General features: G+C 34.9%; 1 protein-coding gene across 1 annotated transcript in view; it reads left to right on the top strand.

Moving 5' to 3' along the window:
• The window catches only part of LOC145693571 (synaptic vesicle glycoprotein 2C-like), a 199,910-nt gene that overhangs the window by 161,573 nt on the left and 12,237 nt on the right, over window positions 1–26,100 (top strand). The gene's annotated exons all lie outside the window — the stretch shown is intronic.

Raw genomic sequence — 26,100 nt, 5'->3', positions numbered from 1 at the left:
GTAATAAACTTTTAAACAGAAATAAATCACTTCAGTGACATTAAGCACATTACTAGAATAAAATAGTAGTAGTAACTAACTTCTATACGCTACAATTATTATTTAGTATTAAAGATATCTATATCTATCTATCTATCTATCTATCTATCTATATACAGGATGTTTCAAAACAACACCGACAACGTTAGGGAGGCGATTCCTGACACCAAGATAAGACGAAAACTATAGGCCAACCTGGGTGCATAAATGCTTCCTTTCGGAGTTATAGGCTACCAAAATCATGGAAAAATGAACTTTAAAGGTCCATAGCTCCAAAACTGTGGGACCTATCGTAGTCGGATCAAGACTTCACTTAGAAACTAATATATACGCTACCCAAAACTACATGTTCCAGAATCCTAAGATACTCACGCAACAATATTTATAGAGAGAGTTTGGCTACGAGCATATAATTTGAAGTACTAACCAACCACTTCTATAAAAATTGTTGCGGAAGTACCGAAGGATTCTGAAACATGGATATGTGAATAAGGCACATATTAGTTCCTAAATAAAGTCTTGAACAGATTACGGTAGGTCCCATAGTATTGGATCTATGGACCTTTAAACTTCATTTTTTCATGTTTTGGCAGCCTGTAACTCCGAAAGGAAGCATTTGTGCACCCAGGCTGGTCTATACTTTTTGTCTTAATTCAGGAATCACCTCCCAAACGTTATCGGTGTTGTTTTGAAACTACAGTGTATATATTTATCGGCCATTCCATCGTAACGGGTGTTACATTTGGACGAATAGAAATTGTTATAGAAATGTCCTTACTGGGTCAAGATATATCAAACTGCCTCGAAACATCACCGTTTGTCTGTGTATTTTAGTAAACACTTAATTTGTTATATATACATGATACCACAACTCAGTGAGAGTGAAAAATGTGGCGTAACGGGCGTTACAGCAATTGGACATGCACTTTCAGATGCATGTAAAGTTGAGCCAAACTCTGCGAACGTCCAGCTTAAAATTTGTTTCCAATTACGTATGCACTTTTCTGAAAGTATGATGTTGTGAATATTACAACCAGAAATTCCATAAGTGTAATGGTTTTTATTTTAACAAATGTTCAATACCGTAACGGGTGTTACACAAATTGTAACGGGTGTTACACAAATTGTAACGGGTGTTACACAGTACGAATGAACTTAAACCAAATTCACTTTAAATGAACATATTATGTAAAGAACAAAATATTACAATGTTAATAGATAAAAAGTTACACATGTAGTACAGTGTAGGAAATAAAAACACAACATAATAAACATATAAATCAGAAGAATGTAGGAAGTTTCAGTATTAAATATGTAGGTCTGTTGGTACACTGATCATCAACAAAAGGCTATTCTTCTTATGCTTCAGTGACATTAACTCTGGGACTAAACTGCTACACAACTTTACGTTATTCTTTAATTTTTATAATCGGATTTGGCAGTTTGCCAATCACGTCATGAAAATGAATTATATTGTGCCGTGCTGGGAAAATCAGCGCCCGGGGCGAGAGTATACGACGGCGCCCGCGTACATATTAGTGAGGTCGACAGACCAGCTGCGAAGCGACACTATAGTTGGGGCAAACAGTAAGAAACTTTTCCAAAATAAACCCTGCTTTTCCTTGATTTCGAGGATTTTTTATTACTTTTTTCCTTCCATTTTATATATGTGCACATGCATTTTCCTGACATGAGTAACATTATAGGACCAATTTCAAAACAGGAAGAGGATTTAAGTGCATACTAATTTGTACTGAGATGTGAAGTATTTTTTCTCTCTTTTTTTTCTTTCCTTTTCTTTTCCTACCGAATTTTTCGCCCCTTACTTCGGCGACCGGGGCTGTCGCCCTTCTAAGCCCCCCTTACGGCACGTCACAAGTATACTTTCTAAACTTCGGCGTAGTTCGAATTCCTTTTCGCCAGAAGATTTCAAGAACATAACTCTAATATCACCATTTTCGTCCGAAAGTCCTTGACGGATTCCAACTTGACGATAGTCTTTGTTACTTATTTCATCTTTCATTGCCAGCAAGACAACACTCCAACACAAACATCTTTCCGCAAAGGGCTGATCACAACTTCATTCGGAGTCTGCGTACACATCACTGTAGTGTAGGGTTTTTCTGGTTTCTTGATGAAAATCTGTCGCGCTGCAGCCTCTAATGATTTGCTAAACGAAGACTTCCAAAGCAGCGTATTGGGCTTCTGATAAAGAAGTAGACTTCTAGTATGTTATGAATACTTAATTGAAATATGGCGCTTTTATGACATTTAATCACTACCCTGAGTGTGCGATTAACGAGGGCATGAGAGAGAGTCCCCCATCCCACGATATCTCCTAGATGTTATTTTCTCTGGAGTGCACTTCATCACATCCGGTTCAATGTCCCTTAATTCGCATAGACCCTACTGTTCACCCTTACCATAATTCATGTCTTCAGAAGAGGACCCTCTATAACTTTTCTAACTTCAAATTTCCTCTTTAGAGTCTTAGAGCTAGCCTAAGTATACAAAATATCACTGTCAAACCAAGCTAACAATTCACATGTAACACCCGTTACGCAGTTTTTGCCTACTAAATTATAAATATATTGATATTCATTTTCTTGTTGTATTGCCCATGTGCTCATTTTAACTTTTGCAAAAGATAGACTACTTCTGACTTTTAGTTCAAGTTGTATAGAAAAAAATATATCTTTTTTGTAACGGGCGTTACATAATTACATTGGTACCAAAAGTTGTCAAATAGTAGACTACTTAATTATAACGAGATACTTTGTATAAATTGATAATTACTTGTATTTTTGGGCAGAAAGTGCTTCTACATAAGCACTATACCAAATATAATGTTAATTTAAAAATAACAAAAGAAGAATGTTTTCAAAATATATAAAAAAACATACATTATAATCATTATAATATAGTTAGTCGCTATGTAGTTGTTGATAGATACCTAACAAACATGTACGATTGCAATTCAGTCTATGTGCATATTCGTTCAAAGAAAATCAACGAATAAAATTGTTTAATACGTATCATCGTTTTGTGATTTCAATATAAAAGGTGAGAATACTAGTAAATGTGATCACGGAAGATATTTTAATGTGTAAACAATTACTACCACTCGAAATCTACTTATATTATTAGCCGAACCAGGTTGATGACTACCTTTGGTGAGTCGTTGTAAAAATTTTGGTTTACCTCACCCGGGACTCTTGTAAATTCATATCCCGAAGTAAAGTAAGGGTGAATTTACTTCTGTAATAAGGTTAATGACTACAAACTTGACAAGACTTAGAAGTGGTAGAATAATCACGAGAATAATGAACGGTGAGACAATGGAGAAAGGAACCAGTGATAGTGATAACGGTGAACGAAGTGCAGCACCAGGAATGACATTAGAAGACCGAATTTTATTAGTCTTACAGCGGCAAGAACAAAGCCGAAAAGACGATATGGAAGCCATGAAGCAGGAATTAAAACAGACGATAGAGCAGAAGTCCGAGGAATCCAACAGACAATATGAAGAATTAAAACAGACGATGGAGCAGAAGTCCGAGGAATCCAACAGACAATATGAAGAATTAAAGCAGACGATGGAGCAGAAGTCCGAGGAATCCAACAGACGATTGGAGCAGAAGTCAGAAGAGACGAAACAATTTATTATTCAGGCAATGAATGACATCACCTCGCAGTTTAATGAAAAGTTAAAAAGAATATCTGAGGATTGCCAGGATAATCAAAACCATCTAATCCAAGAAGTCAGTGGTGTAAAAAGGGATTTGGAAGTAATAGAATCTTCTGTACAGCAACAAAAGATTCAGGTCACGGATAACTCCAACCAGATACGTGTGAATACACAGTTGATAGCTACCTTACAAGAGAAAATCAGGACACTACAGATCAAGGACAACACATACCACAACAGCATGGATAATGATCGTGTAGAATTCCCTTGTTCACAAGAGATGACTTCGCCTTCACCCGTATCTGATGAGGACATTATTTTGGAAGAAATTCATCCGAGGAGTACAGATGAGCGGAAAAGAGATGGTGCAACTACACATCACGCCATAGGTAGGAATTGTCATTCAACAAGAACACGGAATGATAAAAGGAAGGTAAAGTTAAGCGTAAAGATGAGTGAAATACGTGCTATGAGTAAGTTCAGTGGTAAATGTAATGAGAATGCTACTTCTTTCCTAGAAAAATTTCAGGACGAGTGCAATATAATGTGTATAGATAGATCACAATATATGAAACTAATCCCTCATTTATTACTCCCACCATGTTCTTTATGGTTTAAAGCAGTACGAGATCACGTTAGTACGTTTGAGGAATTCAAAGCAGCGCTAATCGCAAATTACGAAAATGACTTTTTGCTTGCAAATAGAGATGCCACGATTAGAAACCAACATTTCAATCCTCGTTTGCACAAATCTATTGTCGAGTTTGTTGTAAATACATACAACGAATTAAAAGTTGTAAATCCATTGCAATCGGAATCTAGAATCATAGCCTCAATTCGAAATTTGCTACCGTTTAAGTTACAACAGATCCTGTTTTCTACACAGTGTATGAGTTTTAATCACTTATTAATAGAGATGCAAGGGCTCGGAAAAAAACCGGCTTTTTTGGAAAAAAAAACTCGGTTTTTTCTGCTTTGCTTTTTTGCTTGGGAAATTTTGGGCTTTTTTCAAAATTCTGCTTTAAATCGATAAAGCAGACTTTTTTTCGCTTCTCTATAACACAGAAAGTCATTTAATTAGTGGTTGATGCCGATAATAATATAAAACCTCGAAAGTAAACCATGAATTTCGAAAAGATATTTTAAACAATTTTACTTCAACATTTTTACATTATGAATTCCAAAGGATTAACCAATGTATATAATAAACACATTTTAACCTCCTATATACAAAAGTAAGCAGAGTTGGCAAGAACCATGGTTGTTTTTGAAAATGCCAAAAACCCGTTTTGGGGGGGCAGTTTAAACCAGGCTTTTTTGGGGTTTAAACCAGGTTTCTTGATTTAGATATTTTGCTTTATGTATTTGTATTACATATTCACAGAAATAAGTTTGTTTCGCCTTGGTGTTATTATTCAACAACGGGGTTATGCTGGAAGAGGTCCCATAAGCTTAAAGAAGTCCGGTCAGTAAATTTCTTAAATTGAGAAACTCCCGCCCTAGCCATCGGGAAAATCCCGTCATTCTTTTAAATGTAAAACAATAACGGGAAAATCCTGTAAAATTTAATTTGCATGTAAAATTTAAAGGTCAATGTATTATAATCAGTACGCTAAAACTGAGTAACACACAATCATAGTCAACGTCTTGAGAATAAAATCAGAAAAATAAACACACTGCTGAACAAGACTGCACTTATTTAATATAAAAACACATTTACACGTGACGTTTCGATCTTCTATCCAAGATCCTCATCAGACGTGAGTGTACGTCTGATGAGGATCTTGGATAGAAGATCGAAACGTCACGTGTAAATGTGTTTTTATATTAAATAAGTGCAGTCTTGTTCAGCAGTGTGTTTATTTTTCTAAAACTGAGGTATTAAATTACAAATTTAGTATGTAGGTATCATTGAAAGTCCAATCCAAGCTAATGTTGGAAGCTAAGTAGGCAATCGATAAATTTTACCAATTTTAATCAATATATTTAAGCAACCTTCGCTTCTTTATAAAACAACAGGCATGCAGAAATATATAATTTGGTTTCGTTTTGTATGTTTAGGCTTAACATCCTTACGTAATACCGAGGTTATCAAGGAGAAGACTTTCGCTTAAAGTGACATCCGAAAGAGTACTTGGTTTACACATGAAAGAAGGGTTGTGGTTCGACCGACAATTGAACATGGGACACCTTGATTAAAAGGTGAAAAGGAAATAAGACTAATGCAGATGGTTTGACATGTGAAACGTCACTATGAAGTTCACACGATTCGCATTTTTGTTCTTTTAATTTTTTTAGTTTAAACCAGTTATTTAAAAAAAAAAAAAAACAGCTGGTGTAAACGAGCCAACCCTAAGAGTAAAAACTTCTTTCAAAAAATACACAAATAACTAGCAAAATTGTATGTAGTATTTTTACTTCAAAATATTCCATACCCTCTTTTTGAAACAAAATAAAATTAAAATAAAACATAAGAGAAATACTTAGATTTGTATGATACAATTAAAGGCTGCACATACTGCATATTCTTGAAATTCTACAGTCAAGTTTTTTATAACCACCATCAAGGGCGCCCATCAGGGGGGTTAAGGGGGCGCTTGCCCCCCCCTAGAGGAAAATGTACTTCAGAATATTGAAAATCCAATAGGATTTTTACATTAGTTACAGCAAAATTTGAAACTATTTTTGAAACGTCGCTTATACTTCCCCTCCTTGGAAACCACAACATGGGCGCCCTTGACCACCATCACAGTTTACCCAGTCCTCAAGTTTTCTGAATTTTTAACAAGAGGGATTCAACATATCATTACGGAACAAAAAAAAAAAAAAAAGACTACGGAATAGAGTAGAGGGGGGCAAGAGTACGTGGGGGGTAAGGATACGATTCCCTAAAATCAGGTGAATATATTCGCGTATCGCAATAATGCGTCACGTGGAGTTTGATGCTAATGGCGTCTAGAACCTAAACAAGTTTGAGTGTGCTGCGGCAAACTACATGCTTTCTAGGTAATTATTTATGTTTTTCTAATAGCTTGATATAATATTGGGACATAAGTAGTTAATGAATAACTTACAAAATTTTTTAACGATTTCAAAGTACTATAAAGCGTTAGTTTCTAACATATCCTTTGTTTGACAGGATGGAGTAAATTGCCTTTTTTCCAACAGTTGGCTGTACAACATCACGGGAAAGTCAATTGTGTAGTGAGGGGGCAAGGGTACGCATATACCGACGGGGCAAGGGTACGCGTGCGTACTCTTGCCCCTTCTGTTCTATGAAAAAGAATCAAATTTGATTTAGATCTAACAATCAAAAAAGAATGTAGATTCTGTTGTAATAGAGAGTGACGGCAAACTTTACGAATACTGGTTCCCATATGCAGCCTCTAACGTTAAGAATTCTAAAGAATCCTGATATTTTCTTATGTACGAGGGATAAATTTTTATTCTAAATACCACTCCTTACATAAAATATCTAAGGTGGTGTTTGAGTTTTCGAAACAGATAAACGTGTGAGATAGTTAAATCTGCAGTTATTGAATAACATTACGCTTGCTTATTTTATTCAGGTATCAGAAATGCTACGCTTTGTCCTCTTTTATCTTAAATGTCAGTAGTTTTCAGTAATAAATTTCAATAGGCCTTATGCAGAGTCGTTCTAACGCGTGATTAGTGTCATACTAAAAAGTTCGACTACCATATGTTTCCTGTAGTAGTCAGTCCTTTAGTAATCATACGTTAAAATGACTTTGCATAAGGGGGTACCAGTCCAATGATTGGTATGGGATCCTATAAAGATATATGAAGCTAACCTAACCTAACATTTGGCAATATGTAGCTTCATCAAAGATAGGTCGAGAAGTTTCCAAGTTATCCTCGTAGGTGACAAGCATTCTGTAACTGATGGAATAAGCCGAATTTGGAAATATATTTTTATAAAGGGTCTAAATAATATCTGATTTTTATGTATCCTATGCATTCCCATTACTGATATAAGGAGAATTAAGGATTTTTCTTTTCTTTTTTTAAATGAGAATCTGCAACGTCTTTAGGCACAATAAAGCCAGTAGGCCTATTTACTGAAGAAATGGAGAACGAATTAGTGGAATATATCACATTACTGGATCAATTCTTCTATGACTTAACTTTAAAAGATCTAAGAAGAATGACATAACAATTTTGCTGAACGTAACTAGTTGCCCCATATCCTTTAGCCATGCGAATCGAATGGCAGGAAGAGATTGGACAGAGTCTTTCCGTCGTAGACATTTAACTATTGCTTTGCGACAGCCTTCAAAGGCTGGTCTGGGGAGAGCTTGTGGGTTTATCAAGTTGAATGTTTTTTTTTCTTTTAATTGTCTAAAAGATCTTGTAAGAGAAAACGGCTTTTCTCTACGGGATATCTACAATATGTACGAAACTGGCATAAATACAGTTCGTTCCTCATAAAGTTCCAAAAGTCGACTAAAAATCAGTTGTGAATAAAACTGTATCTAGTGATTTTGGAGTTAACATAACAGCTGTTTCCTGGTGAGTGTATTTGGTTCCTTTATTCCCCAGATATTTCCCAGAAAACGAATGAAACAAGAATTATTCGATGGCTCGCCGCCGGGTTCCGTGGGAATATCTAATTCTGATTTATCACCTCACAGCTTTTCGTAGAATGGTTATATTACTTACACCAACATGTGCGATCAAATTCGGTTACGAAAAAGGTATTGTTACTTGTTGACAATCAGACCTCTCACATTTCAATCGAGGCGATTGATTCCTGCATTCAAAATGGGATAGTGATGTTGAGTTTTCCACCGCATACCAGCTATAATTTGAAACCATTAGATCGCTCCTGTTTTTGACCCGCTGAAATCCTGGAATTCAACAGTGTGTGATAAATGGATGATGAATCATCCATCCCGCCTAATTCCAAGTTGCGAGTTTGTTTACTGAGGCTTACTACAAAGCTGCAACCATTGGTATCCAGCTTTCAAGGATCTGCAGTTGTCCCACTCAATCCAGATGTGTTCACTGAAGAAGATTTTCTTCCCTCTATTGTGGATGTGGTAGACTTAAATGTAGAATCCAGCTCTGAAGATGGAAGCATTCCTGAAGCAACAAATCAAGCATCAGACCTGAATAGAGCCCATAATCGTTCATCGGATGATTCACTGGAAGTGAAAAGGGGTCCATGCGGCGCATCCAGATCAAGCACTGCTTTCCCAGTTGCTCGTCCTCCTCCATTTGCTACCAAACCTTCAATCAGTAACGCTAGATCCTCACTAGAAACAAGCAAGAGCTCATGCGGACTGTCCACTTCAAACACTCTTCAGCCGGTTGCTCGTTCTCATTCATTTGTTACCAAACCTTCAACCAGTAACGCTGGATTATCAGTAGAAGCAAGCAGGAGCTCATGCAGATTGTCCACATCAAACACTCCTCTGCCGGCTGCTCGTTCATCTGTTACCAAACCTCCAACCAGTAAACCTGGATCTTCACTGGAGGTAAGCAGGGGCCCATGTAGACCGTCCACATCATGCACTCCTTTGGTGGTTGTCAGTTCTCCTCCGACTGCCACCAAGCTCACAACCAAAAATCTTGATCTTCTCAAGGTCAATCAGAGATCCTGACATCCTCTCTTTTCAAGCAGAACTTACTTCTGAAACGGCGCCCTCCAAAGAGCAAAGGCAAACATCAACTTGATCCAAGAAAGCTACAGCCGAAGGTAACTCCTCAGGTCAGTGAGGAAGTAGTGTACGAGTGTTCATTATGCAATATCATCTACAGTGATCCACTAATAGAAGACTGGATCAAGTGCGCAAGATGCCATGAATGGTGGCATGAACAATGCACATCATATGAAGGAGTAGGTACCTTCATGTGTGATAATTGTTAATGCTTCTTTTGGGTGCGTACTCTTGCCTCTTTGATTTCGTACTCTTGCCCCACATATAGGGGCAAGAGTACGAATTTGAATGTTTTCATTTTATGCATTATAGTTTCTCCAAGGACAGAGGTATATGAAAGTTGAGTTCACATTTCGTAAAGGAGAGTTCAAGTTTTGTGTTCCATGTAAAAGTTTTCCGTTGTAACTATTTTTTACCAAAATATATAAGTTTAATTGAATTTTGCGTACTCTTGCCCCCCTTTCCTATATATTTAAGTTAAGCTAAATACAACTGCTCAACAAACGTGACTGAGTGGTTGGCTTTTGCGCTTCTATCGGGAAGTCCGGGATTCAACCCAGCATTCGACCATTCTGACAAAGCCTTCCTTCATTCCATCTGAGAATGTAGAAATAGTGCGTGTACTGGCCGACTAGGAGTGTAGGAGTTGGCCGACTTCCTTTCTTATTGTTTTTAAATCGTTATTATTACTAATTACCAGCAGTGACGGTTTTGCGAAGGTTAGAGGATCGGTCTTTCGGACTGAAGCCTGTTCTCCAAAGTTGTGGAATGTCTAAAACGAACGAAATATTTATTAGTTATGCCTTTACTCATAAACTTTAAGCTCCCGTCAAATAAAAATTACGAATGTTTAGAAAAACTAAACATTAGTAGTAAGAAAACCCCTCCCAAAACACTTTTTTAAATTCGCCACTGATTCTCAGTATAAAATGATCTTCAAGGTTGTATCCGGAAGATTATTGCTAAACATATAAACGAAACGAAATATTAGTTATGCCTGTACTCATAAACTTCAAGCACCTCCCAAATAAAATTAGGACTTTTTAGAAAACGAAAAAATCAGAGAAACCCCTCCCAAAGTACTTTTCTAAATCCGCTATTGATTATTTGTATAAATTGGTATTCAAGGTTGTATCTGGAAAATTATTGCTAAATCATTGCACAACTACAGTATAACAGAAATGTGCAAATACGGTTTGACGAACATATTGAAAAACGTATGCTTTGACGGATATATAGAAAAACGTAAGTTTAACTTTCGTGCTAGAAGCTGGAGTACTAAGCTCTTAGAAATGAAACACGGATGACAAACTAAAATGATCTAGAGAAGGAAAAAAAATGTCGATAACTCAAAAGCTAAAATAAAGTTAAATAACCTGTAAAATTGCCCTCAAATACTACATTCTTCATGTTAGCTTTAATTCGTAAAATATGTGCTCCATCCATCTTGATGGTGAATTACAGAGGTAAATATGGCATTCAGGTCGTGGAAATCTTATCTAACTATAGAATATACTATAAGAAAGCTATTTGGATAGAAAAATCATGAAAATGAAAAAAGCCAAAATTTCCAAAATTCTCGGTTTTTTTCCAAAAAAGCCGGCTTTTTATGTGAAAAAAACCATCGATTCAAAAAAGCCGGCTTTTTTGCATCTCTACTTATTAATGCTTGTTCAATGTTATGAAACTCAATACCATGCTCTGAATCAACAAGCAGGAGTAGGTAAAAGTAAAAATAATTCAGATCCTTTTGTACCTGTTCGGAATCTAGATATCCGTAATGTGAATGATACGGAAAACAACCTAAATCGAGTAAATCCAAGCAATCAGAACGAGCAAAATAGGCAAAGCTATGTTGGGAATCAACCTAACCTAACCAATCGTGACAATAATTATGTCAGATCACTCAACCGAAGTAGACATAAAAACAATCGAAATACATGGCGAAATTCTAGAAATGCTACAAATTCTATGTATAGACATAATCGTTGTTCAAGAGATGGCACTTCGTATCAAAATCAGAATCACGACGCCATACATGTACAAAATATTGCGGAACCTAATCATGATAGTGCAGTACAATGTACTTTATTAGAATCATATGCTAATACAAATTTAAACTGACTCTAGTTAATGAAGTAAGGGTTAAACCCATACCAGCTATAGATTCTTGTGAATATTTATTTTTAAGTCTATGTGTTAATATCAATAATGAAAACAATTCTTATGACTTCGATATACAAGCATTATACTTGATAGGATTAGTTAATGAACTCATAAATATTTTTTTCACATTTGTTTCAACAAATGATAATTTTCAAATGATTTTAATTCTTTCTTGTTAATATGAAGAATTATAGTTCGATTCATTAAAAGCAAAGGTTATTTATAGTATATTTGATTTATGTTGAAACTTAATTGTCAAAGATTATGTTAAGTATATGATTCATTCTATTAAGCTAATTATTCAACGACTGTCTTCATGCACAATCTTATATGTTACTTGAATAAGATTCTTCTATATTCTGACGCCTAATTGATACAATGCATACTGTAGAATATCAGCTAAAATAACTAATATATAATGCGCCCTTGATCATGGTGACTCATGTTTTAAAATGTAATTGCTTCTTACTATTTTGAATTCGTACCCTTCGTTAATTATATAAATAAGCGACGACGTTTTAATAATAAAATATATATTAATATAATAAAAGATAAATGATAATGAAATGAAAGATTTATTATAAATATATTTATATAAATGAAAATAAATAATGTTATATATATGCGAGGGTCGATCAAAATGTAAAGGACGTAATTATGGAATATTGTTCTTATAAACGGACCAGTGGTTCTTAAATATAAAATCCAAGCTCCCTTGAAACTTTTATATTCAGTCCCATCGTCGGGCGACATTTTATATAACGAGATACTTTGTATAAATTGATAATTACTTGTATTTTTGGGCAGAAAGTGCTTCTACATAAGCACTATACCAAATATAATGTTAATTTAAAAATAACAAAAGAAGAATGTTTTCAAAATATATAAAAAAACATACATTATAATCATTATAATATAGTTAGTCGCTATGTAGTTGTTGATAGATACCTAACAAACATACGTGTGTCAAGTTAGCATACACACATTTAGCCAACACGACCAAAAGTATACAATCGTTAGTGCTACGTTAGTGCTGGTTAGTGCTAGCTTCCCAACGTTAGTGCTGCTATACATACAAAAATAGAGCAACTTTTTTGTTGTATGCCAACTTGACGTCAAGTTAGCATACACATTCACGAAAATTAAAGCGCTAACGAAAGTAACTATGCCAATCGTTAGTGCTACGTTAGTGCTGGTTAGTGCTACCTTCCCAACGTTAGTGCTGCTATACTTAAAGAAATAGAGCGGCTTTTTTGTTGTATGCCAACTTGACGTCAAGTTAGCATGCGCATACACGAAAATTAAAGCACTAACAAAAGTAACTATGCCAATCGTTAGTGCTACGTTAGTGCTGGTTAGTGCTAGCTTCCCAACGTTAGTGCTTCTATACTTAAAAAATAGAGCGACTTTTTTGTTGTATGCCAACTTGACGTCAAGTTAGCATACGCATACACGAAAATTAAAGCACTAGCGAAATTAACTATACCAATCGTTAGTGCTACGTTAGTGCTGGTTAGTGCTACCTTCCCAACGTTAGTGCTGCTGTACTTAAGAAAATAGAGCGGCTTTTTTGTTGTATGCCAACTTGGCGTCCAGTTAGCATACGCATATACAAAAATTAAAGCACTAACGAAATTAACTATACCAATCGCTAGTGATACGTTAGTGTTGGTTAGTGCTAGCTTCCCAACGTTAGTGCTGCTATACTTAAAAAATATAGCGACTTTTTTGTTGCCAACTTGGCGTCAAGTTAGCATACGCATACATGAAAATTAAAGCACTAACAAAAGTAATTGTACCAATCGTTAGTGCTGGTTAGTGCTAGCTTCCCAACATTAGTGCTGCTATACTTTAAAAATAGACCGAGTTTTTTGTTGTATGCCAACTTGACGTCAAGTTAGAATACGCATGTACAAAAATTAAAGCACTGACAAAATTAACTATACCAGTCGTTAGTGATACGTTAGTGCTGATAAGTGTTAGCTTCCGAACGTTAGTGCTACTATACTTAAAAAATAAAGCGACGTTTTAGCAAAATTAACTATACCAACCATAAGTGCGAATACAAATCTGATATTCTCTAACTTTAATAGAAAGTTACTTTTTGATAGGTGAAATTTTAAAAAAATAACATTTTGTTAGTTTCTTTAGAAATGATTATTTCATTTATTTAATCTAATTGTTGAAAGAATGGTTTTATAATATCTTATTTTTGTTAAATTTCTAATGCTAATTAAATTTGAATGTTAGAAATTTGAATGATTCCCTGGGTTATAACAATATTTGATTGTTAAATTTTTAGTGTACTTAGGCAAAAATCGTTTTGTTGTGATTATAAGCAAATGAATGGTAATTAAATGTATTTTAATTATGACAGTTATATATCGAAGCTGACATTAATAATATATATCATAACGTAAATAAATTAAGTTGGCCCAGACCAAGGCGATAGTTTTAGCATAAAATCAGTATTTTAAAAATATAAAATATCCATTTTTGGTTTCTTTATTCCTGGTGGATAGATTTACCACACACATCTAACATAAAGTTTGCATAATGGTTTAGTATTACTGTGAACGGATCATTTTATGGAGATTGAAACAGTCTCGTGCGATAATTTGGAGAACGATCATCACTAATCTAAAGCTTATTTCTCTACTCATGTGAGCTTGATCTCCACATGACACACTTAGGATCAAATTAGTGTCAATCGTTACTGCTTCTTAGTGCACCAATCTCTAACGTTAGTGCTTCATTAGTGTAGGTGGTCGATGTAAAAAATCTTTGTGAAGGCACTTCCACGCTGCCACCCACTTCATGCATTAACGGAAAATTTAGTACCAGTCGTTAGTGTATCTTCAGTACTTCTTAGTGCACCAGCCTCTAATGTTTGTTTGGCTTCATTAGTGTAGCTAGTACAATTAAATAGCTTTGGGAAGCCAGCGTGAACTTAAACCTCCATCTTAAGCATTAACGAAAAAATTAGCGCCGTTCATTATGCATTGCCAATGCTTCTGGAAATCACTGATAGTTTCATTAGTGCTTCAGTATTGGTGTAGTTATGGCAAGTTACACGTCACGAGACACGCATAAGAGATACATGGGGTAGTTATCATTGTCAAATCCCCACTAAATTCAAAAGTACTGATGACCTCTTCTAGTGCAATCATTAGTGAATCGCTACTTATTGTTAGTGCACCAACCCCTAACGTTAGTGCTTCACTAGTGTACATGCTACAAGTAACAAACCTTTGGGCGGCCAAGTTCACGCTGGCCCCCTACTTCAAGCAGTAACGAAAAATTTAGTGCCTTTCGTTAGCGTATCGTTAGTGCTTCTTAGTACACCAACCCCTAACGTTATTACTTCATTAGTATAGGCTCAAGGGCCAAAACAATTTTACGCGCTGGCCCCAACTTCAAGCACTAACGAATAAATTTGTGCTAGTCGTTAGTGCATCGTCAGTGCTTCTAGAAAACACTAATAGTTTCGTTAGATATTCACTATTAGTGTAGATATAGACATTTATGTCACGAAACTCCTATAATAAATACATAGGGAATTTTTCATTGGGTCAAATTCCCGCCAAATTCAAAAGCACTAATAATTTCTTCTAGTGCAGTCGTTAGCGCTTTGTTAGTGCTTCCTAGAGCTCCAACTCCCAATATTGGTGTTTTAATAGGTTAGACGCTAGAAGCAAAAAGTTTTAGCCACCAAGAAAGCACTGACGATGAAACCTAGTGCAATCGATAGTGCTTCGTCTAGAAAACACTAATAGATCAGTTAGTGTTTCAGATATTGCCAATTATATGCCACGAGACTCCCGTAAGAAAAACATGGGAAATTTTTCTTTGGGTCAAATTCTCGCCAAATTCAAAACTAGTAATGATCTATTCTAGTGCAATCGTTAGTTCTTCGTTAGTACTTGCTAGTGCATCAACTTCGAACATTATTGCTTCTCATCGTGAATGCTTTTGTGGGGAGGGGCAAGCGTATAGTTAGCTTCCCCTAAGTTTTATTTTCTAGCGTCCATAGTATTGAAGCATTAATGATGGGAGTTCTGCAATAAAACCTGCTAACGAAGCAGTAACCATTTTACTATATATGGTCATTAGTGCTTTTAAATTTGGCGGGAATTTTACAAAATGAAAAATGCTATGTGTTTCAAGTTAGCCCCACATGCTTCTTAAATGCTATCTTTTTACATGTTTAATGCTTCGTTAGTGCACATTAGTGCACTAAGCACTAACGTTAGGGTTATGATACTTTAGAAGTTATTAGTGAATAACTCGGACGGGGCTAACTTTTGATTTTTCAACTTTTATACAATTTTACATAATTGTGGCACAAAAGTGAGACTAACACCAGCGGTTAGTGCATTGTTGGAGCTCTATAAAATATTAAGCTCTGAGGTTAGTGTTGTCATAGTTTAGGAGTTATAAGTGAATAACTCACTCGGGGCTAAATTCAAATATATATTGAATTTTACAACAATTTTCTCACAAAGTTGGAATAAACGTCAAAGGCTAGTACTTCGTTAGCACTCCAAAAAGCTCTAACGTTAGTGCTATCTAAACTCTAACGTCAGTCTATCGTATTTTGGGAGATTTTGATGAATAACTGGTGCGGAGCTAACTTGAGATCTTTCAAATTTTCTGCAATTTTACACTAATTGTCAGACACAAATAAGATAATCACTAGTGGTCAGTGTATTGTTGGTAATAAATAACTCGGGCGGGGCTAACTTCAGGTGTTTCAACTTTTACCCAATTAGTGTAAAATTCGATAAATTTTAATTGAGATACCTCCTTTTTACTTGTATCACCTACACTAACGAAGCACTAACATTTTGGATTGGTGCACTAAGAAGCACTAACAAGTGTCATTTTATCGTTAGTGCCCTAAGTGAGGTCCAAGTTCACAGACGTAGAAAAATACGTTTTGGATTCGTGATGATCGTTCTCCACATTATTGCATCAGGCTGTTTCAATCTCCATAAAATGTTCCGTTCACACCAATACTAAACCATTATGCAAACTTTATCTTAGATGTGTGTGGTAAATCTGTCCACCATGAATAAAGAAAAAAAAAAGAATTTTATATTTCTTAAAAATAATTATTTTAAGCTAAAACTATCGCCTTTGTCTGGGCCATCTTAATTTATTTATGTTATGATAGATACTATTACTGTCAGCTTTCATATAACTGTCACAATTAAAATATAATTAATTACCATTTGATTATAATCACAAACAAACGGATTTTAGCCTAATTATTTTACATTTCAAATTTTACAATCAAATATTGTTATAACCCACGACCTCATTCAAATTTCTAACATTCAAATTTAATTAACATTAGAAATTTGAAAAAAAGGATATTATAAAACCATTGTTTCAACAATTAGATTTAATAAAAGAAATGATAATTTCTAACAAACTAACAATATGTTATTTTTTTAAAAAAAAATCCTTTACCAAAAAGTATCTTTCTACTCAAGTTAGAAAATACAAGATTAGAATTCGCACTTACGGTTGGTAAAAAGTCGCTTTATTTTTTAAGTATAGCAGCACTAACGTTGGAAAACCAGCACTAACGATTGGTATAGTTACTTTTGTTAGTGCTTTAATTTTTGTACATGCGTATGCTAACTTCTTGACGTCAAGTTTGAATACAACAAAAAAGTCGATTTTATTTATTAAGTATAGCAGCACTAACGTTGGGAAGATAGCACTAACCAGCACTAACGTAGCACTAGCGATTGGTATAGTTACTTTCGTTAGTGCTTTAATTTTTGTATATGTGTATGCTAACTTGACGTCAAGTTGGCATACAACAAAAAAGTTGCTCTATTTTTGTATGTATAGCAGCACTAACGTTGGGAAGCTAGCACTAACCAGCACTAACGTAGCACTAACGATTGTATACTTTTGGTCGTGTTGGCTAAATGTGTGTATGCTAACTTGACACACGTAACAAACATGTACGATTGCAATTCAGTCTATGTGCATATTCGTTCAAAGAAAATCAACGAATAAAATTGTTTAATACGTATCATCGTTTTGTGATTTCAATATAAAAGGTGAGAATACTAGTAAATGTGATCACGGAAGATATTTTAATGTGTAAACAATTACTACCACTCGAAATCTACTTATATTATTAGCCGAACCAGGTTGATGACTACCTTTGGTGAGTCGTTGTAAAAATTTTTAACGACTCACCAAAGGTAGTCATCAATCTGGTTCGGCTAATAATATAAGTAGATTTCGAGTGGTAGTAATTGTTTACACATTAAAATATCTTCCGTGATCACATTTTCTAGTATTCTCACCTTTTATATTGAAATCACAAAACGATGATACGTATTAAACAATTTTATTCGTTGATTTTCTTTGAACGAATATGCACATAGACTGAATTGCAATCGTACATGTTTGTTAGGTATCTATCAACAACTACATAGCGACTAACTATATTATAATGTATTTTTTTATATATATTTTGAAAACATTCTTCTTTTGTTATTTTTAAATTAACATTATATTTGGTATAGTGCTTATGTAGAAGCACTTTCTGCCCAAAAATACAAGTAATTATCAATTTATACAAAGTATCTCGTTATATAAAATACCAACTAGGGATGGCCAAAATTTTCCGGAATCCGGATTCCGGAAATTTTTTTTCCGGAATCGGAAAATTTACTTTCCGGAATTCGGAAAAATTCCGGATTTCGGAAAAATTCCGGAATTCGGAAAAATTCCGGAATTCAAAAAAATTCCGGAATTCGGAAAAATTCCGGAATTCAGAAAAATTCCGGATTTCGGAAAAATTCCGGAATTCAGAAAAAATTCCGGAATTCGGAAAAATTCCGACATTCGGAAAAAATCCGGAATTTAGAAAAAATCGGAATTTTTCCGAGATCCGGAATTTTTCCGATTTTACTTTCCGGATTCCGGAAAGTAAAAATTCTGGAATTGGCCATCCTTAGCTAGTAGCTGTTAAAAGAGAAACACAATAATGAATAGGCTATATATACTGTATTAATTTCTTGTAGTTGGATATGTCTTTATCATTTACGTAGAGCTCATGTGGTTCGGATTCCACGTTAATCAGTAGGTCCACGTCTCATATAGCCTCGCTGCTGAAAGGGACGCTAAACTAAAAATCAATCAATCAATCAATCATTTACGTAGACAATTGCTACTGTAGTTATTTACTACTTTATGAGAAAGGTCTTAATTTCACACACAAAAAAGTCGCCGGTATGTCTCAAACATTATCGCGTTCCCACCTGCAGCTGCTCCAAAGCACTGCAAACTACTTTTTAACCAGGCGAAAGGCAGTGAAGGAAAATAAATCTCAACAAATATTCTAATAACATTCGCTTATTGTCAACATACCTACAGTGAGCGCAGAAAGTGTTCGTACACCGTGCATACTTTATATTGAAAACAGCTAGCATGAGAACGGGAGGTGGAAAATATATATATATAACCAGAATTAAGACTACACATTCATACATGTTATTCCTATATACAAGAGAAAGGCCAAACAAATACAATCACTGTTTTGTTCAGAAGAAAAGAGAGAATTTCTTTTTTGTAAACGCAAAAAGTCACCGTACACTTATGCTTGAATTAATGCTTATAAAGTATATTACGTTATTTAATATTTTGTGGGATTACCCTGTGCGTTAATGATTGTCTGTAGTCTTCGTGGCATTGATTTCACCTGTAGTAGTTCGTAGTTCTGTAGCTTCGGGACGGATTGTGCCCCATTCTTCTTGAATAGCTTTTCTTAGGCCTTCTTTAGTAGACAAGCTGTGCCTTCTGATTCTTGTCTCCAGAACAGATCATAGATGTTCTATGGGGTTCATGTCTGGGGATTGGGGAGGTGTGCGAAGCTGTTTCAAGGTATTATAGAGTCAGGGGCGATCGGGGCGATCGCCCCCCCCCCCCACAAGAGGAAACTTTCTTATTTTATATATAAATAAACCCATCCATAACAAGTTTGGAGCTCTTAAAAGTAGCAGTATTACCGCCGACCGCCCCCCCCCCCAGAAGTCCGTCCTGGATCCGCCCCTGGCAAACCTTGCAGACAGGCCTCGTTCAACAGTACAAACAATAATTGCGATGTATAATGTTTCTATCACTGTGCGAAACCATAAAAAAATAATAAATAATAATAATAATAAAAAAAAGAACAGTAAGACCAAGAGTGTTGAGTGAACAAGTTAAACGTTACATTATTAGGGAAAGAAAAAAGGTTCCAAAAAGTAGTGCTGTGCAATTGGCAACGGATCTGGAAACACGCGGTGTTAAAGTATCAGCCAGTACAGTGCGGAATATTTGCAGGGTATCATGGTCGGATAGCCAGGAAAATGTTCTGGGTGAACAAGACAAATCGTATAAAGAGACTAAAGTTTATAAAAGAGTATAAAGATAAGGGATCAGGCTTCTTTCTGGAATAGGGTCATATTTTCGGACGAAAGTAAATTTAATTGTATCGAGTCCAATGGGAGGCGTATGGTATGGCACAGGGTGAATACAGAGATGAATCCTCAAAATCTCGTCCCTAAAGTAAGACACGGAGGAAGGTCCGTGCTCGTCTGGGGTTGTATGAGTGCCTCAGGAGTGGGTCGTCTCCACCTTATCGATGGAGTGATGATCCACAAAGTGTATATTAACATATTAAAGGAATATCTCCATACTAGTGCGCAGAAGATGGTTCTTGAAAACAATTTATTGTTCAGCAATACAACGACTCCAAACATACAGCGGAAAATACTCGATTGTGGCTACTCTATACAGGGGCGGATCCAGGACGGACTTCTGGGGAAGGGGCGGTCGGCAGTAATACTGCTACTTTTAAGAGCTCCAAACTTGTTATGGATGGGTTTATTTATATATAAAATAAGAAAGTTTCCTCTTGTGGGGGGGGGGGCGATGGCCCCGATCGCCCCCCTCTGGATCTGCCCCTGAGGTTTGCTATCTTTCTCAAAGACTTACCATTCTTATGCACTTTAATAATTACTTTTCTTGTCTTCTCATTTGTTTCTGTTCGGTTGCTTCCCATTTCGACAGCCCACTGTGCAGTTTTTTCACTCCTATTCACAACTAAACTCATTCTGTTACTCGTCATGCTATACAGAGGTGTATACTCAAGTGAATACTAGTGAACCCCTGTTGTGGTATCTTTGTTTCGTATTCGTACGTCAGGTGTACGATCACTTTTTGCGTCTACTCTATACATTTTCTACGGAATTTATTTACTTTCTGACCATTAAACTTGTCTTTGTGGTTCTTTATTGATATATTCATAAAGCTTAGTTTTCATTATTCATATTGTGTGTGTTATTACACTTCTTAAATTTTCTGTTTCTTTTTCGCAGGCATTCTCGTTTCAATAGCATAGGTGTACGAACACTTTCTGCGCTCACTGTATGTACAGTAAATACAAATTTATAATTTTTGACTTTACGAAGTATACAATGTAATTGTTCAATAATTAACATAAGCAGGCATTCATTAATTTATATTAATATAATAATTAACAAAACTAATAAGCGGGTGATTGATGACTCAGTGGTAGAGTTTTCATCTATGGTATTCTAACCCAAGACATGTGGGTTTTCGATGGCTAATTTTGTGTTCGAAAATTTTCCCGGTGGTACTCTTGGTTCCCTTTCTTATATTTGTTCCATCATCACTCATTAACGAATTTAGTTTATCAAAACTCTATAGCCATATATTCATTCTGTCCGTCAGTGAAACAAACAGTCTCAAGAACTATCTGATGGATTACCAATCAATTTTGGCCATGATGTACAGAGTCAATAGTTAAGAATCGAGTTCCCTGATGAATGTAATATTCAAACCGGAAGCGGTACAAATCAACCATTTCCGGTTTTAACGTTAATCATTATATAGTAAATATGGTAATAGATAGGGAGAAGCGGTTTCCAGTAATCGACATATATAACATTCATGTAGATAGAATGTTACCCAGTTTGTGCATCTGCTGAAAATAATGAGCTTAGGTATTTAGAGAGCATTTTCCGCTTTAGAAAATGTGTGCTTGGTAAAGAATGTAGAGAATTAGCTGAGTCAGGCACGTAGCTAGAATATGGTAATAGGAAGGGGGGGGTCTGTCACGAAATACTGTAGTTATTTACCAGGGGCTCAATCATTCTAAACTATTTTATTGGCAACATATATTGGTTCGTTTAGCCAAGATTTCTAATGGGGGCATGATATGAAATACTGTGGTTACACACCAGAGGCTCGATCAATCTAAATATTTTACTGACAACATACCCATATTGATTGGTTAGGACAATAAAATGAGGATATATTAGTAAGTATTTTAATAAGAAGCTATGAAGAAATCTCGAGTAAAAGAATATAAAAAAAGTATTGAAAAAGATATCGTCTTCCGAGGTCATTCGAACGGTGTCGAGAATTTTGCGTCTGGGAAATTTGCGCCCTACCTCAAGAACAGGGAAAATTGCGCCTGCGATGTACCTCCACCGGGAAGTTTGAGCCCTGCGAAATAAAAGAACCTATTGGAGCTTACGCATTTGCTCGGAGGGGCTGACATTACAGCATAAACAATCCTCACCCCACAACCATGCCATTTGTGATTTATTTTCATTGTGGCTATATAAGGGGAGGATAAACTTCAATATAAGCCAAAAGAACACAACGGATCAACGCAATCACTGCTTCTTCCAGAGATGATTTTGGGGGAACACTGGCCTCCCCAGAGCTCTCAGAGTGCCCCCGCGGAGGAGACCAAAATAATACGTCTATAATATAATAATAAATAGAATAGTACCAGCAGTGACCCCCCTCCGGAATACTAAATGTGCCCCCCGGAACATTTTTCCTGAAAGAACGACTGAACGCAATTGTGTGTTTGAAGTGTAATTCCAGCAAGTAAACACACTGTACATAGTTTTCTTGATAATATTACTGAACTGATTTTACATTCACTTTACATTTTCTTTTCTATATTTTGTGTCCTGAAAAAACAAACAACTCGCAAGGATTGTGAACAGAGATATCTGGGTAGAGCCAAACAGCCTTTTGTAGATTAAATTATACTCTTTGATTATATTAATAAATAATTATATATCAGTCATTTATACGTTTATTGTAAATTTTGTAGTATAATGAAAAATTATATTTGTATGGATTGCCCTTTAGTGAACTAAAATTGTATTTTTTTCATTTGTTCGGAATATTATAACGGATGGAGTAACTCACTGAGACGATGAGAGGCAAGCCTAGTTCAAGTGCGAGTGGAAGTTACTTTACACAATACAATAATAAGTTGAATTGTAGGGCGCTAACATCCCAGTGCAAATATATAGCCGGCGCATTTTCCCCTCTTTTTGGGGTAGGGCGAAAACATCCCAGTGCAAATATATTGCGAGCGCATTTTTTCCTATTTTTGTGGTAGGGCGCAAATTTCCCGGGCGCAAAATTCTCGCATTCAAGGAAAATATAATGTCCGTGAAGTTGACAAGCCACTTATGTCAGACTCCAATTTCGACTTTAAACGTCGCTAGTGCTACGTTAGTGTTCGATAGTGACGCAAATCGTTAGTACTCCAACTGCATGCCAACACGCCCACTTCTAAGAATCATCTCAAAAATGAGGTTAACCGTTAGAGCAAGTAAGTGCTCATTGGTGCCATTAACATTAACGTTAATGCCTCCATCGTACGGCCCTTTGAGTAATAATAACACCACGTTTTTTGCTAGTCTCAATGCGTCCCTATATTCTCGCGAACATTCTGACGTGCCCAAGTTAGTTACTTTTTTTTGGGGGGAAGGGGGACTATTGTTTATCTGTTATTGTTTATTGCTAGTCTGCAGAGTAGTCCTTACATTAATATGCCATTGTCCTTGATAATCATTGCGTATTTACAAGCAATTTGTTATTACTGTTAGAAGATATCAAAAAACAACAGATAAAATCTACTACTTAACGGTTCATATTTTTCTTTTACAGTACATAAACGATTAATAATAATAATAATAATAATAATAATAATAATAATAATAATAATAATAATAATAATAATAATAATAATAATAATAATAATAATAAGACTATTCCAGCATAAAAGTTATCAATTGCATCACACTGGCAACAAGCGACGCATATTTCAACTTCATAAAAAATAGTTTCTCACGATTTTCTGGAAAACTACGTATGATAACATCTTCATTATGTCAAGTTGTTTATCTCAGTGTGATATATGTCTTATCTCTGGACAATATCACAGTAAAACAAAAATTAAATATTAGGAGTACGTCGTATTTTTGGACTACATCTCATTAACCATGGGAAGATTGAGTAGTGTATACTTTAGGATGTAAGTTTCAGCTTAACTTGCATCATACATTCTTAGGATTACAAAAAGGAAATTTGTTCGTTTGCATTTGAACAAAATTCTTAGGATTACAAAAAGAAAAAATATTTTTTCCGAATTCCGGAATTTTCCCGAAATCCGGAATTTTTCTGAATTCCGGATTTTTTCCGAATTCCGGATTTTTTTCTGAATTCCGGATTTTTTCCCGAAATCCGGAATTTTTCCGAATTCCGGATTTTTTTTCCGAAATCCGGAAATTTTCTGAATTCCGGATTTTTTCCGAAATCCGGATTTTTTCCGAATTCCGGAATTTTCCGATTTTACTTTCCGGATTCCGGAAAGTAAAAATTCCGGAATTGGCCATCCCTAATACCAACAGCCTTAAAACTCCTGAGCTTCAGTTCCTAAGGTGTACGTGCTTGTGTACACCGCAGTGCAACTGAATCCAATGCTTATCATGTGTTGTTTAGGGGTGTCCAATATTGTTGGTAAATTCTCCCTTCGACTGGCTTCTTACAACATGTAATTTCAATCGCTCAAAAAGACAAAAACTAAAACTTTTTAACAAGAAATCGATCTGCATAGTAAATTTTGAACCTTTCTGGTCATTTTTATATAAATAACGAGCAAAATATATTTAAAACAATTTTCTGTCCTTAGGCTCATATTTACGTGGAATGGCCGATATATATATATATATATATATATATATATATATATATATAGAGAGAGAGAGAGAGAGAGAGAGAGAGAACTACTTACATATTTTGTTATATTGCATCGACACATTCATAATTGACTTTAATGACATACACATAAAAATGTTATCAACCAAAAGACAAATTGGGGTTAAGTTTTCAGGAATGGTAGAACTCCCGTGTAGTCTACAGTTTGTTTATTCATCGAAAGTATGAGAGAAAATAGCAGTGAACAAAGAAAAAAGCGTTATGTTTTTGATTTTCGAGTCTGTGTAGCGTTCTGTTAACATTTTAGTCAACAAAATTTAGTTGTTATGTCACGAAAACATTCCTGAGAGTTTGAATATTCATATTATATTGGCAATTATCACCAGTGGTCAATATATCAATATTGAGTGTTTTAAGTCACAAAAATAATTTAAGCTATTATTTATATATTTGTAAAATTTGAAAAATGAAAGATAGAGATTTTGGTGGTGATCGCTTGTAGCGCCAGATTTTGTAATAATAAAAATAAAAAAAATGAGATGGCGGGTTTTGGGTTTATATTTTGTTTATTTTTTATTTTTTGTGCATCACCGTTAAAGTTTTTGTTTTTTGAATTAAAATGGTTTGTGGCTTGATAAGGACTAGTTTTATGGTTTGGAAATTTTATTTCCCCGCGGTGTTCCAGGGCTTTAGGGAAACAAGATTTTTTTAAAACTGTGTAAGCAAATGAAACTTGATATTATTTTCATATGTATTTTGTATTTATATGCTGCAACGCTGAAAGAGAATTTTGCTTTAATGTTTGGTTTGTGTGGTTGAACTAGACTGATTTTTACTTTTTAAGTGGATTGAATGATAATAGTAGTAATAATAATAATATTAGAAAATAAACGAATATTTAGAATTTAAAATTTTAGTTGAAAATTTTGAAAATTAGTTTAATCCCCATTAGAATCGAGAAATTGCTTATATTTGTTTAATTTGCTTAACAGATTTTTTGGAAACTAATGTTATGCTTAAAGTTAGGGATATAACTTGTTTATGAAAGAAAAAGTTTACGAATTTGAGGTTAACAATGTAATAAAAGTTTTAATGAGCAAATGAAAACAACAAGAAAATGTTTTTTTTTTTAAATTAAGCAGGTCGAAAATTTAATATTGAATTTTGAGTTTTATGACAACAAATGTTTAGAATAAGGCATAAGGCCTTAACACAAAAAGAAATTAATTTAAGTAAATTACATTGGGGCTTTTTTTACTTATGTAGTGAATGAATTGTTATTATTAACTTGACACATATAAACAAATTATGGAATTGATGTTGATAACCAGTGCTAGATGCAATCTTGCATTGTTTATATTTTATATAGAGCTTTTATAATTTATATATATATATATATATATATATATATATATATATATATATATATATATATATATATATATATATATATATATA

The sequence above is a fragment of the Thermobia domestica genome, chromosome 8 (assembly GCF_964235325.1).
Source record: "Thermobia domestica chromosome 8, izTheDome1.hap1.1, whole genome shotgun sequence".
Taxonomy (NCBI): Eukaryota; Metazoa; Arthropoda; class Insecta; order Zygentoma; family Lepismatidae; genus Thermobia; species Thermobia domestica.
Note: the sequence above shows the minus strand (reverse complement) of the source record. Positions and strands in the feature narration are given on the sequence as shown.